General features: G+C 51.5%; 1 protein-coding gene across 5 annotated transcripts in view; it reads right to left on the minus strand.

Moving 5' to 3' along the window:
- Window positions 1–14,262, minus strand: part of CCKAR (cholecystokinin A receptor) — a 29,594-nt gene extending 15,332 nt beyond the window's left edge. For 2 of the 5 annotated variants that reach the window (XM_078874214.1, XM_078874209.1), the window contains exon 1: window positions 6,636–6,906. The gene's annotated coding sequence lies outside the window, so the exon portion shown is untranslated. Of the gene's footprint in view, window positions 1–6,635; window positions 6,907–13,245; window positions 13,267–14,117 lie in introns of those variants that run through there. The other 3 variants (XM_078874213.1, XM_078874212.1, XM_078874211.1) reach the window with 3 other exon arrangements.
- Window positions 14,263–15,235: the final 973 nt, after the last annotated feature.

The following is a 15,235-nucleotide window of genomic DNA, read 5'->3' on the forward strand; positions in this document are numbered from 1 at the left end:
TCCAAATAAAATATAATCAAAGTGTTGCCTACACGACCCATCAGCCGCACGGCCTTCTGGGAATGCACAATTTCAGCAGCATTGATGTCAAGACGAGCAGAGCTCTGGAGCAGTTTTGACATTCAGTGCCTCATCAGCAGAGCGAGGCTTGGCTTTACACAACAATGCTGCAGGACTGGCAATGGTACAGGCGACAGGGATATGAGAGAGTGTTGTTCAATGTGGAGAGACGGATACGTGGTGACATCTTATCTGCTTATTTGTTTTGTTATTTAAATTCTCCAAGGGGCCGCCCATAAATGACGTCACGCACCTGGGGGGGCGGGGGTCAGACATTTGTGACGATGTGTGACGAAGGAGGGGGGGAGGTGAGAAATGTGACGTCACATCAAAATGTGCAACTTTAAATAAATATAGACAACACGTTCTACTTAATTAAATATACGTTTTAATAAATGTTTTCTCCTACAACATCAGAGTGCAGCGCCACATTAAATACGCACTACAATGACAATAGTTGAAAGCGATTTGAAGCCTGTTTTATTTTGGGGGGGGGGGGCAGAGCTTTTTGATGTCATATTTTAGGGGGGGCGGGGGTCTGACTTTTTGTGACGCCGTGTGACTAGGGGGGGGGTCAAAAATCGTCCAAAATCGCGTGACGTCATTTATGGACGGCCCCCAACAACGACGCAAGTCATTCTTTTAGTATGTGTACAAAAGGTACATTGCACTTTATAATGATGAATGAATAGCATTGGGACGACGTCGTAATCGATTTTAAGATTTTATTTAAAATAAATTACGTGGGCTTATCGCCAGCGAATCTCACATAAATCAACAAACCTATTCCGGGCACCCGTGATGTTATCTTCCCACACTGCTGCCAACCGTCGTGGCTGGTGCTGGCGTCAATCATGCACAACTATAATATCTCGTTTCAAGCCAATCCTAAAAGCACGTGGCTTTTTGTTGTTGCGCCATAACGCAAACGAAGGGTCATGAAGTAGAGCACCGTAATGAGCGCTCCTTCAACGGAGGAGGAGGGACAGAAAGAAGCCACGCCAAGTCTCTCCTCTCGTCGTCACTGCTGAGACAAATCGCCGACATGCGGAAGAAGAGACGAAGAATATATTTCTTAAAGGAATTTAAAATGAGAGCAATGTTTAAAAGCGTTGTGTGTCTTCTCGCGCCTGGGTGGATTTGTATAACTGAGAGTTTAAACGGTGGGGGGGGGGGAGTTACGTGAAGGATACTTTGCGCGCTGCCAGGAGGCTTGCGAGCGTCTTTCAATACGAGATGCGGTGGAGACGCGATTCCTGTTTAAACTTACAAACTCCCATGTTACACGTTGAGCGGAGTGTACGAAAACCAAGCGTGTATGGAAACATGCGTCCTCTCTCTCTCTCACACATATATGTTACATTTTGTTTATGAGGGCTAATGTAATCAAGTATGGGTATAATTACATTTTAATACATAGTTAGTATGTGATCGAGTGTGCAATATGATTGGATAGTGATTCTGCGAAAATATTGCATTAAACAAGACCCAGGATAATAATATTGTGTGTTTTTCTAATTAAGCGAATACAGCTATTGTACCTTGATCGTTTAATGTTACTTATAGCTTATTTCCTGATAAAATATTCACGAAATAGCCAACTGAATAATTTAAGTTGTAAATAGATGGCTACTCTGAAACAAAATGAGCGGCTTATACCAGAGGTTGTTTCAGAGTAAATTGATGGCATAGTGATTGTACGATTTATAAGTAATCTCTAAGAAAGTAATCTCTAAGTAAGTAATCTCTACGTGTAAGAAATCTCTATTCATAGTTGGAGAACAGCAAAACACAAACAAGTCAAATCAAGATGTGAAACAATGAACAAGCCGATTTCACGATGATGGCGATGATGAAGATGCAAACAGAGAACTTGTAACTCGATAAACAGAGAACTTGTAACTCGCTTCGCGGTATTTGCTCGCGCTGGAAGCGAGGGAGAGAACGGGTGTGTGGTGGTGAACCTCGTTTTAACTATCCCGAGAACAAGAATCGGAAAAGTGACAAAGCCATTGCAGCGCCAACGTTTTGCAACAACACACCTCGTTAACTCCCTTGGCATTGTAAATCTTCCTTCAAAAATATTCTGAAGCAGAAGATTCGTGCTGGATGCAGCCACATTTGCCAAAGTGATTTGTAAATGTAATCTTAACAATGTATTGAGAGTTAGATTTTAATGTACTATTTTTTTTTATTAAGGGGCTGTGTGTTTTCTTGATGTGTTCTTGGAGTGGTTTAATCTCTGTTGTTCTACTGCCTTTCTGAAGCTTGGGAATTGATGATGCAATTCTAACTTGATATATGTATTATTTATTTATTTACGGGGCGTCACGGTGGCTAGGAGATGTTAACAACCTCGCCTGGTATGCAGGAAGTTGGTGGTGTCGAAACTGACCCTGACGCCTGCTGCTGTATATTTGGAGTTTGTGCCTCTCTCTCCCCGTGGTCGCGTGGATTTTCTCCAGATCCTCCGGTTTTTCCCTCCACATTTAGAAACACGCATTGAGATGTTTTAGATTCATTTGCTGCTTTAAATGTCCAAATGATGGGGGCACTTTGTTTATATATCAATCATTTGTGGCCAGGTCGCTTTGAAAAAGAAGTTAACACCTCAGTGGGTTTTGCCTTGCAGGATGGGGAAGGTTTCGTTTTCTTTGTTTGTGTTTTGGTGATTTGTTTACCTTTCTTGTACTTTGCAGTGTCATGTTTTCGTACTGTTTGTTGTTGTAACGTTCTTACCCGCCCCTAGTGGATATCTGTAACAAAAAAAGAGCTTCATACCTCATCACATTCCTCCACTATAAATACTTATTCGGATTCTGATTCTTTCGCATCGTATGTAGCCAGCCGTGCTAATCGGAAGCCCGGTTGACTAAAGACGGCACAAAATGAGTTCAACACATGGACATACGCAGGCGAGTGCAACGGCAGCAGCAGCAACAACCACCAAATTCGCGCCCAAGCTCGGTGGTCCTCTATATATGAAGGTGTTTCATCGGTGGGTGGGAAACCGGAGCACCTGTAAACAGCCCACACGTACGAGGGGGAAACACTCGATCCCATACAGAACGAACAGATGGAGTCCACATTTTGCTGTGTACCGCATTCTCCTGGCAAATCGGAGTTATTGCTTATCCTCGACGTCGATGGGAAGGGAGTTCCACAACCATCTCTGTCGTGATCCATCAACCCTCGCCTACTGCCTCCGCAGTGCTGGATTAGAGGCATGCGCCTGCATAGCCGTCTGCTGCCTGGCAATTTCACGGTGAGGATGATGATCGTCACATGCCTGACATTTTACATGGTATCATACAATTTTTGCGGCAACTGTAAAATATGACCGTGATATTTTAAAACGATACTCTTATATTTATTTAGAAAATTACATCGGCAAAACCTATTTTAAATCTCGTAAAAGTTTTGCCCTACATTCAGATAAACTCTCCAGGTCTCGTCAAAAGCCAAGGTGGACAGGCAGTTAATTGCCTCCATTTAGATGCAAATTGCACTTTCGTCTGGCTCGACGAAGATGGGAAAAAACGGTGCCACTGCAGTGTGAGAAAATTGCAGCTCGAGTTTGGACGTTCCAGGCCAGAGCGGGGGGACACGGCGAGCCACGAGTTTACGGGGAAATCATCGCGGCCGAGTCTGTTCGTGCGCACCACGTTCACCGTCTTTCGCACCGTACGTATCGAACCACTCTGATCGAAGGTTCGGACTGCCACGGCTCCCAGCGCAGCAGCGCAGCCGTGCCGACCACTCCCAGCGCCCACCGCCACCTGCAGCCCCCCTGGCCTCAACCGCAGCTCGCTTCGCGTGAAGCCTTCGTCTTCTCTGGCCAGGTGGCTTCAGCGCAGGGGCCTGGGCGGCTCGCAGTCAGAAGGTCACGGGGTTCAGATCCTGCACGGCGGTTGATTCAGGCACATCATCCCTCCTTCCAGGGTCGATGGTTATAAATAAATAAAAAACATAGAGACAACCAAATTTGTGGGGGAAATCAACGGTGTTTGTCCCTATGGATACACACTCTCTCAACCCGCCATAGGAACGTGGAATTTCCAAACTGGGCTCAGTGGTGTAAAGAGGAGATGAGTAGCGCCTTCATGCTCATTTCAGCATGAGTGAATAGCTTAAGACTTTTAGAAAAAAAATTATAGTTAGCTTAAGTTACTACTATTATTAGCCAACGTTAACCCAATGATTTCAACCACAAGCCAACGTTGTCCCAACATTGGCTTAATTGTTTCAACCTTTTTGACTGCATTGTTCAAGCAGAGCAGGTCTCGAGAGCTGATTCAAACGTCAGAGGTGGCAAACCCCTTGTCGAGGTCTGCGAGTTCATGGCATCTGTTATTTTGTTGTCGTGAAACAAGAGCCTTGCCTATACTCTTTCGTTCTTTCGGTAAAGTCACGTGGGTGAAAATTAAAATAACTAAATCACGACGTTTCGGAGGCAACACAAGCTTCCTTCATCAGGTGGAACAACACCAGCAACGTTACTTGTTTTTCTGTAGTGGGCAGAGAGAGCTGTATGTGACAAGCGATTATACGGGGTAAGAGCCAGGGAGGAGGGATGCAGGGGGGGGGGGGCGTGTGGAGTCGGGGGCTTAAGCTCTTGTCGTTATTTACTGTCACCCACGTGACTTTACCGAAAGAACCAAAGAGTATGGATCCTTGCAGTCACGAACACTTCAAATCTACAATTAAGAGACTTGCCTCTATTATTACTTTTTTATTATTACGTAAAATAAATAAATATATGCCGCAGATTTTCTCGGTTGAGGTTGATAGTTCTATTTGGCAACGACCCAACAACAGTGTATAGGCACACAGAGTAACGAAACGTGATGTCGTTTAAGCTGATTGCTTTGGTGCCTCCATTGACCCATTAACCGGCAAAGGGGCACATGCTTATTACGATTATTATCTCAAAAACATTTAAATGAGGAAATAAAAACATTTCACGTGTGATATATTATTTTACAGAACGGCAATTAACCACGAGTGTCCACTAAGCCATATTAACCGAGATGCTTCCGAACGACGCACCACCACATCACATTTAATCTGAGCCAAACCACAGTTCAAATTGTCTAAGAATGCCTCGCGGTTGGCTCTGTTCGAGTTCACTGGAGTGCTTCGTGCACCGCTCGTGCGTGCCGCGGGCTGTCGGTCACCGTCCACGCGAGCAGAGGCTGCACGGCACGGACCCTGAAGCACCGCCACCGCCAGCACCACCAACAAAACAAGACAAAGATCCCCCGTGTAGCCTTAACAGACCGTAGGGGCAAGTACTGTTATCGAGCACCTATGAAGGCCGGCACGGCACACGAGGAGGTGTGTGGCCAACACCACGCCCGGCCGCCTTTGTCTCCCTAATGGGGCCGTTTACACATCGCACCAGGTACTCATTTGAGGCTTAGTCGACCTAGGGGAGGCCCAGGACCGGTTCAGATAATCGTCACTGGTGTTGGCCGTGAGCGGGAATCGAACATGGGTCGCTGGGTTCGTAGCGCAGCGTAGCGCTAACTGCTGCGCCACCGCTCCCGAGCACCACCACCAACACCACCATCACCTCGCAATTCATCATCAGATGGGACTCACTCAACCAAACCAGCACGAATGTTCCACATCACTCAACCACACCACTCACACAATCACATATACACCACTCACCACATCACTCACACAATCACATATACACCACTCACCACATCACTCACACAATCACATATACACCACTCACCACATCACTCACACAATCACATATACACCACTCACCACATCACTCACACAATCAGGTATGAAGCACTCACTACATCACACACACAGCACACCACTCACTCCATCACACCACTCACTACATCACACCACTCACTACATCACACACACAGCACACCACTCACTCCACCACACCACTCACTACATCACATACACATCCACACCACTCACTCCACCACCCTATTCACACGACCACGAATGCGCCACGCCACTCATTGCACGACCGCGACTCACAGCACCCACGCACCATCACGAACCACACCGTTCGTGATGGTCAGGCAACTCGGCACGCACTGACCACACCACCCATGAACCACTCACACGAAGCCACCGTCACCTTCCCTGACCTGTGACTCACTCACCTGGGACTCACTCACCTAGGACTCACCTGGGACTCACTCACCTGCCGCTCACTCATTACTGACACCACTAATTCACGACGTCATCCACTGCGCCGAATGTCCACATCGCCAACTTCACCCCACCTCAGTCCCTCCACTCATTCTCCCCACACCCGCCAGACATTTACCGCTTACTCCGCGTGCACCCCAACCTCTCACTGCCCACGCTCACCCGCCACGCCTGTTCCGATCACAGCGAGCGAGAGCGCTTTGCTGTTGCCCGCGCACCTCCTCGTTCGCACGCGGAACGCCATTCCCCTCCTGTCGCCCCTTCCCCGCTTTTCTCCCAGTTTCTCAACAACCCCGCACGCCGTTTCGCCCCACGCATCACCGCGACTGCCCTCCCACCGCTCACCATTTCAAACCCTCGCCCCCAACCCCACGGCCACTCACTCAGAACCATCGGCAGCTGCCGACCCAAGCGCCGTGGATGCTCGCTGCCAGCCCGTCACCTGCTCGCTCGCCACCGCTGCCCCCCGCCGCTTCAGTCGGGGGTCGACCTCGACCTCCTCCTCCTCTTGACGCGCCGGGCTGCAGCTTCGGCGCCACAAGCGAGAGCCACCCGATCAGGAGGTGGGGGGGCTCCAGAGGCACCCCGAGCCGCCACCACCACCCCCGTACAGCAGCAGCAGCAGCCGCGAGGGTTCAAGCTGAATGCACTCTGGCATCGAGCGTAAGGCAACTGTTGACTTCAAAGGCATCGTTCACCCTCTCTCCCTCTCGGGCCCTCCCCTCTCTCCCCCCACTGCTCCTCCCTCCACCTCCATCTCCTGCACGCTCCCCCCCTCCACCTCTCTCTCCCACACCCCACACTGCTCCCCCACCTCCATCTCCTGCTCCCCCCCTCCACCTCTCTCTCCCACCCCCCCACTGCTCCCCCACCTCCATCTCCTGCTCCCCCCCTCCACCTCTCTCTCCCACACCCCACACTGTTCCTCCATCTCCTGCACGCTCCCTCCTCCCCCCCGCTCAGGCCGTGGCGAGCGGGAGGGGAGCCCGTGCGTTCTTCCGCTGTCAGGCAAACGACAGAAACTCCCCAGCCTCGCCGAGGGGCATTTGCAATGTCCAGAACACTTCGTTGTGTCGTGCGAGACAGCTCACAGTCACCGACGGTGGTACGTTCCGTGGTGGGCCTTGTTGTTGTTGAACAATCACCTGAGCAATTGAGTTTTACCTCCCCCCACGCTCCCACGCGTGTTTTCTCCAAGAACTAAATCGCTATAGGATCAGAGAGCTTGGGTTACGTGTTGGTCGTGCCGGCTCTGTCTGCTTCCTTTCCTGCTTCTCTGTGTAGTTTCCCCACGCCTTACGACTTCTACACCGTTTGAGATGCGATTGCCATAAACGACGCGATATAAACACGTGAATATGATCATTATTGTAGAACATGCTTCAAGCTACCAGATGAAAACAAAACATATACAATTATGAGGCCAAAGAATTGTACAAATAGTGACGATGCCGTTAACAATAAAGGTGTCTCCAGCAATAGGATGATGTTTTCCTGCAATTGTTCCTCTTTAAAGGCAGAGAGAACGAGGATGCAGAGATCACATCGGAGTTGGACGTTGAACTTGTTTCACCCTGGGGTGGAAAGAAAGCCACGAGATTGTCCTCTCCCGTCTTAAGCAAGGCCATTTTACCAACATTTCATCCGCTTGTATTGGTCATAAGACAAACTCTCAGCAAAATATGTATGCTGTTGTCAAAGAGTGTAAAATAATCATCAATTTTACAATCATTGTCACCACCACCACTACCACGCATTTCATGCACAGGCTTTGACCCTCTCTGGGGGTGTCCGGACAGCTTGCCCTGGATTTTCTGCCTTTTATAATCCACAGCTGACCATCCGTCGTGCATTCGCAAGACGCCGCGGGAGACCAACAACTATGCACGTTCTCCTGCCATCGCTCACACGAGATGCACTGCTTGTGGACGCCGCCGCCGCCACTTGGATGCTAAATAAATAAATAATCGTACACCTTCGTAAGTCCAGAAATGTCTCTTGAATTAACGACTTGACTTATTTAAATGTTCAGTATTTTCTCAATTGTGGAACCTTTAAGTGAAAAGCCTCGTCAGCTAAAGCGTCTAAGTTGTCTCGTTTCCCATCCCATTGGCAGGTACCACAACAACCTTTGGGGTTATTTCAGATCCTGGACGTTCATTCATCTCCCACGTCTGTAAGAAACTCTCATGTGCACTTGCGTGACATCGCCTGCGTGACATCGCCCACACACGGAGCTGTCTGGCCCCACTTGCGGCTGAGACCCGAATCCCTCACTCCGCCTCCATTGCCTGTCGCCTGGACCACTGCAACTCACTCTTCTCCGGCCCCCCAATTCCCCGCATGTCAACGCTACGGATGATTCAGAATACCGCCGCAAGGTTTCTCACCCGTACGCGACAACGTGATCGCATCACTCAAGTGCTCCGATCTCTCCACTGCGACGGTGTCAAGTCTCGAATGTGCTTATCAGGTTACAATGACCGTTCTGTTTTTTGTTGTAATTCCCCAAGGTCTCGCACCCCTGCCCCCTGCCTCTGCTCTCTCATCTCGCTCTACTCTCCGGCCACGTTGCCTCCGCTCCAATAGCAATGAAGGCCTCCTCCACCTTCGGACACGGCCACCCACACTCATCGACTCTGGTTGCACGGGAGGAGGTCACTCCTTCTCCGCTTCTGCTCCTCAGGGTCTGGCATTGTCTTCATCCTTTTGAACTCCGTGCGGTTGAGACTCTGATGCGACCCGAGTTAAAATCAAGACACAAGATCCCGTTTGCTACATCTGCATGGAGCTAATTCCCTTTTTGCGACGCGTCCGGAGATTGCCGTTGAATTTAGATGCTATATAAATGTAAATTTTTATTGTAGCTACCGAACACTGCGCTCTGTATTCCCACATGCGTGCATCCGTAACGAATGGTCGCATCCACGAAAACGCAATTATGCTTCACGTGACCGTAAATATCCACACAACGCATCATCTCTCGCAAGGTCAAGAGGTCATCACGGTCACCTACAGCGCAGATGCCGCCACAGCGAGCGCCAAATGCTTCCCCCATCTGCGACATCCCCGCGGCTGGCAGCTGGGGCGTGCCACGCCACCGCAGAGCCCTCTCAGAGGGCACTCACCCCGACACCTCGTTCAGCAGGGGAGGTGGGAGCGGTAATTGGGGGCCAGCTCTGACAACTCGCCTCTTGTTCGAGAGACGGATTGTGCCCCCTTTGATCCATATTGGGTTTGTTGTGGGTGAGACCAGGGGGGCGCCAACCGGAGTCGCACGCTGGTTCTTGAACAGAGCCAGCGAGACCGTTATTCATTAAGGGGCAGAATTCAAAGAAATACATCGCCCTTCATGTTATTTGAGTTGCTGATCCGCTGGATTAGATCGCCGTGTAAACATGTGAGTCGTCAATCCTCCTCTAGCCGACAATTGATAGAAGTGTCCCGTGAATCAACCGCGACAAATGTTTGACTGCTTCGGGAATCTTAACAACAACATGTGATTGAGGTCGAAATCAGGAGGCTTTCTGGACAACTCTGGCTTTCGCCTGATGAGGCTGGTTGTAATTATCGGCGAAAACGCCACGGTACCCGAATTGTAAATGTCGTGGGTTTTACTCTCCAACACACAACCGGTAGCTGAACTAGTCACCCATTGGCGCGTTCTGTTTACATGGCAAACCTTCCTCATTGGCTGTCGGGTGGTGGCGGGTTTAACGACACATTTATATTTACGCGATCTAACCCACACAAAAAAACTCTGTTCTGGATGTAACGGTTGTGTAGATTCCTCTCCAACGACAACAGCAACAGCGGCGATGCTGCTGCTGCTGCAGCTCAAGCAGTGTGATGCATGTGGCGTGTTTCATTCGCGCGGCACTTTAATTAATTGCCTCTTTCATGGGTGTGATGATGTGAAGGATGCGGATGAGCAAGCAGCTCCCCGGTGAGTGACATCACTCACCACTGATGCTAGCCGGGGGGGGGGGACGAAACTTAGCAGAGAGCCGCTCAGCACCAGTGCGCTCACCACTCTACCACCGCTCTCCTTCGTCTTGTGGATGTAGTTAATGCGAAGTATGCCGGACATCCCCACACCGCCGGAAAGGGCTCTTCCCAAATTACCCCGGGCCTGCTGGAGAGGCTGCACAATTTATAGTGAATTCAATGTTCTCAGTCCGTGCCTGATAAGAGATGTTATTTCGCTGATGTTATGCACATAGTGAGTGATTATGCACGCTGTGGAGATAAATGTCTGATTTGACGGCATATTTTTGTTCTCGTGATACGCCACTGATAGTAGGATGGGAATAACAATTGTCGCGGGGTGTAAAAAAAAAGTTTTAAAAAACCTCCAAATGTAATGCACCTGAAGAAAACCCGTCGTGTTCAATCAGGGCACAAAGTTAGCAATGATACGGATCACGAGCGCGAATCTTAACGAAGAGAATGCAACGAGATCTGAAATATAAGCAATGACGCGTGGGGAGAGAGAGGGAGGAATCTTGGACATTACACTCAAGAGACAGAAAGCTGATTGCACGCATGGCTTACGGAACAAATGCGAGTCAGAAACACCAACGGAGACAAGCGGCCCGTCACTCCGCATTTATTAATGCCACATCGAAGGCCCACCCGGAGTGAAATATGACGTCTTGCCAAATGCACTCAATCGTCAAAATAAGTCGCCGTGCGCATGGGCGCCCAGGACGCGGCTCGTGGACCATGACGCGTGCCTCGGGCTGTCGGTCACGCGAGCGGCTTGGCCGCACGGCACGGACCCTGAAGCACCACCAGCACTACCACCACCAGCACCACCACCAGCACCACCACCAGCACCAGCACCACCACCAGCACCACCACCAGCACTACCACCAGCGCCACCACCAGCACCAGCGCCACCACCACCACCACCGCCACCACCAGCACAGCACCACCACCAGCAGCACCACCAGCACCGCCAGTACCACGACCACCACCAGCACCACCACCAGCATCACCGCCACCACCAGCACCGCCAGTACCACGACCACCACCAGCACCACAACCACCAGCACCACCAGCACCACCACCACCAGCACCACCACCACCGCCACCACCAGCACCACCACCAGCACCACCACGACCAGCACCACCAGCACCACCACCAGCACCACCAGCACCACCACCACCGCCACCACCAGCACCACCACCACCAGCACCACCACCACCAGCACCACCAGCACCACCACCAGCACCACCACCACCGCCACCACCAGCACCACCACCACTGCCACCACCAGCACCACCACCAGCACCGCCACCACCACAACTCCCGCGGCAGAGCGCGCGGCTCGCAATCCGCGGGTCGCGTGTCCCAGCGCCTGTGCGGGGGCTGACTCAGCCTCCGTCATTCTGCCGGAGCCCATGAAGTAAGCGCCACTTACTGGAGAGGTTCACGTTGGTTGCCCTCTTCAGTCTCGCCCCTGTCACAGGAAGGTGAACTTTTAAGTAAAACCAAACTCTGGCAGGAGAGTCCTCAAAGGGTGGCGCCCATTGTGACCGTTGTCACGTGGACGAGCGGCTGCTCATCAATGAAGCGGCCAGTTTGTTTGTTTGTCGCTCACTGCAGAGAAGTCATTATCACTCGGTGTCCTCACGGTGCTCCTGTTGTGGCCTTGATAATGATGGCCGTGGTCGTGGCGGTGGTGGTGGTGGCGGTGGTGGTGGTGGCGGTGGTGGCGGTGGTGAATGACAACGAGGCAGACATGGGCACCGTCATCGCCTCCATCGGCGGTTTGGTTTTGTTGCCGCCGTGGGAATTGTGGTCGATGCTGCTGCTACGATTGACGATTTAACAACAACAACAAGAAATGGCTATCTTGTTTGCAACAAATGCATCCGCTCACCACCAATGCCATCGATGATGATGATGATCAGTTTAACACGTCGGCTTTCGTGACCAATATCCATAATAGAGATTGTTGGGTTAGATCGCGTAAATAGAAATGTGTCGTTTAACGAATTGCCACATTTAGTTTACGTGACAGCCCTCACACTAATTAGCAGTGCCGGTGGTGACGGGTTTAACGACACATTTATATTTACGCCATCAAACCCAAACACATCCATTATGGATGATGATGATGAATGATGGATGATGATGATGATGACTGTCATTACCGCCATCGGCCACTCTTCCAATCACTGCCAATGCCACCGTGACTGACAATGACGTTGAATTATGAAGGTGGGCACCTATGTCATGAAAATCACTCTCTTCACCTGCGTCAAGGATCGATGTCGATGATGTTGGTGGTTGTGATTATGCATCTCCATCATCCTCACTTGCCATTGTTGCTGGCTGTCCATTACTGCGAAGCCGTGGTTCCTAACCTGAGGTGCACGCAACCGCTACCTGGGAATACGAGATGCACTTTCTAGGGGTGCGGGACATGGACAGATTTCTTTAGAAGGTAAATCATCGAAACACAAATTAAGAACGGGCACGTAAGTACAAATTATTTCGTTCCATCAAACCCTTAATTAACATGATACATGTGTGTTAATTAACATTGTACATTTTTGTTTACGACTGAGAACCAAATGGGTACAAGGCTGCAGTAATGGTGAAGAACGGCTGCCATAAAAGGTTTAAATCCAGCCACACCACCACCACCAGTAGCGCACGAGGCCAAAGGGAGACACAGATCATAGGGATCGCAATGGCACGGAATGATGGCTCCGTGCAGCGCACCACAACCGCACTAGCGGCCAAACCTTGACACCGCAGCGCCACGAGCATCGCCAGCCCACCCGGCCGATAGTGCAGCTCGCACGCGCCAAGCGACGCTGCCCGCACCGGACGACCGAGGCTCGTTGGCATCGGACAACTGACGCCGCGTGGACAGAGGCCGGGACAGCAGCGACTCACACGCAGCATCTCCACGCCTCTCACTCACCTCGCCACCCATCTCACTCCTCCCCGTTCGGATGACCCCCACAACCACTTACCACGTCCGCTCTCTCTCTCTCTCCTGCACATCAGGTGGCACATGGCCCGTGACCCTCCTGATGGGCGTGGGGAGGGAGCTCACCGCACCTTGCGGAGCCCGTGGCCACTTTTGACCGCAGTTTCAAAGGTCTCGACGCGCGACTCGACTCGACCCCCTCCACAACCTCTGCCAGGAGAGACACACGCAAGCAGGAGGGGGTCCCTCCGACACACGTTACCCATCCAGACCCCCCCCCCCACGCCTTCTTCTGTCACGCGCTCATCGGCACCAGGCTGACACACAAGGCAGCACCCCCCCCCCCCCCCCCAACGTTGAATCTCGATTGCATCCCGCACGGCGACTTTTATTTCCTGCCCGTCCCAACAACCGGGCAGTGATTATCTCACGTTGACAGCGCCAGAATTTGGTGGCTGAAGTTCCACAATCCCATGGCGGTGGGCGAGTCTCATCCACCGGGGGGACAGCCACTGTCGCGATCTTTCCCACAAAGCGTCGCGCATTCAGCGTGGGAGGGGACGATGGGGCCGCTAAATCGACACTCGGCCCAGCGGGATTTTAGCTCGCGAACTTCTCATTTGCGAGCCGCTCCCTCGCTCCCTCGCCCGCTCGCTCGACTCGCGAGCGGCCAGGGCCGAGATGGATAAGGGCGCTCCAAGGCGCGGTTGGCGATGGCTCCCAACCAGACGTGGGGTGACGTGGAACACGAGGAATACAATTACAAAGACCATCAGCAGTCAATCACGACTATCCGAAATTCAATCCTCTGGTCACGGACAGGATATTTTTTTAACTGTACGCGATTACAAACTGTACAAAGCGGTTACACGCAAAGTCTCGCCATGTCCGCCCAGTCCGGCGCCGTCCTGATACCTTCGGAATGCCCCGCGGCAGCGTGTTGATGTGGTTGGACGCAGATGTAGTTGGTAATGGAGCGTTTTGGGGGTTCGATCGCGTAAATATAAACGTGTCGTTAAACCAGCAGCCACCACCATCAGTTTAAGACGTCGGCTTTCGCGATCCAGCCACCACCACTCGACACAGCCAATCCGTAATGTTTGTCACGTCAACAAAAAATATGCAAATTCGTTACGAGCACAGCACACCGGTGTGCTGTGCCAGTAACGAATTATTTATCTGTGTCGGGTGGTGGCGGGTTTAACCACACATTCACATTTACGCGACCTAACCCAAAAACCTCTCTTATGTATGTAGCTGGGATTGCATATGGACCGTGTGTGCGTGTGTGTGTGTGCGTGTGGGGTGTGCGTGTGTGCGTGTGGGGTATGCGTGTGTGTGTGCGTGCATGTGTACCGTGTGTGCGTGTGTATCGTGTGTGCGTGTGCGTGCGTGTGGTGTGTGCGTGCGTGTGGTGTGTGCGTGTGTGTGGTGTGTGCGTGTGTGTGCGTGTGGTGTGTGCGTGTGTGCGTGCATGTGTGCCGTGTACCGTGTGTGCGTGCGTGCGCGTGCACACGGAGTTTGGCGATGATTGGCGTGTGGATTGTGGGCACGTGGCAGGGCATGGTGTGCGTCGCTGCATTCAGCCGGGCGACTGGGGCAGGCGCAGCGAGAAGATCGCCTAGGATGTTGTGGTGCTGGCGGTGGTGCTGGTAGTGGTGCTGGTGGTGGTGCGGGTGGTGGTGCTGGTGCTGGTGGTGGTGCTGGTGGTGGTGGTGCTGGTGGTGGTGCGGGTGGTGGTGGTGCTGGTGGTGGTACTGGTGGTGGTGCTGGTGGTGTTGGTGGTGTCCATGCACAATTGACAAAAAAAACGCAACACGTTCGTCAATACGTGTGGCCTTAACACAAAATGTAGTAAAAATATGAAAATTTGCGCGTATTAGGCAACGTTTTACCTTCACGTGCTCTGAAGAAAAGGATGCATGACCACAAACCTCACTTATTACAGATGTGTTCTTCTTTTGAGGCCACGCACACAGAGTGCTGTTGACGGATGTGTCGAGGTGTTGCGTTGTTGTTGTTGTCAGTTAACA

The sequence above is a fragment of the Lampetra fluviatilis genome, chromosome 38, assembly GCF_964198595.1.
Source record: "Lampetra fluviatilis chromosome 38, kcLamFluv1.1, whole genome shotgun sequence".
Lineage (NCBI taxonomy): Eukaryota > Metazoa > Chordata > Hyperoartia > Petromyzontiformes > Petromyzontidae > Lampetra > Lampetra fluviatilis.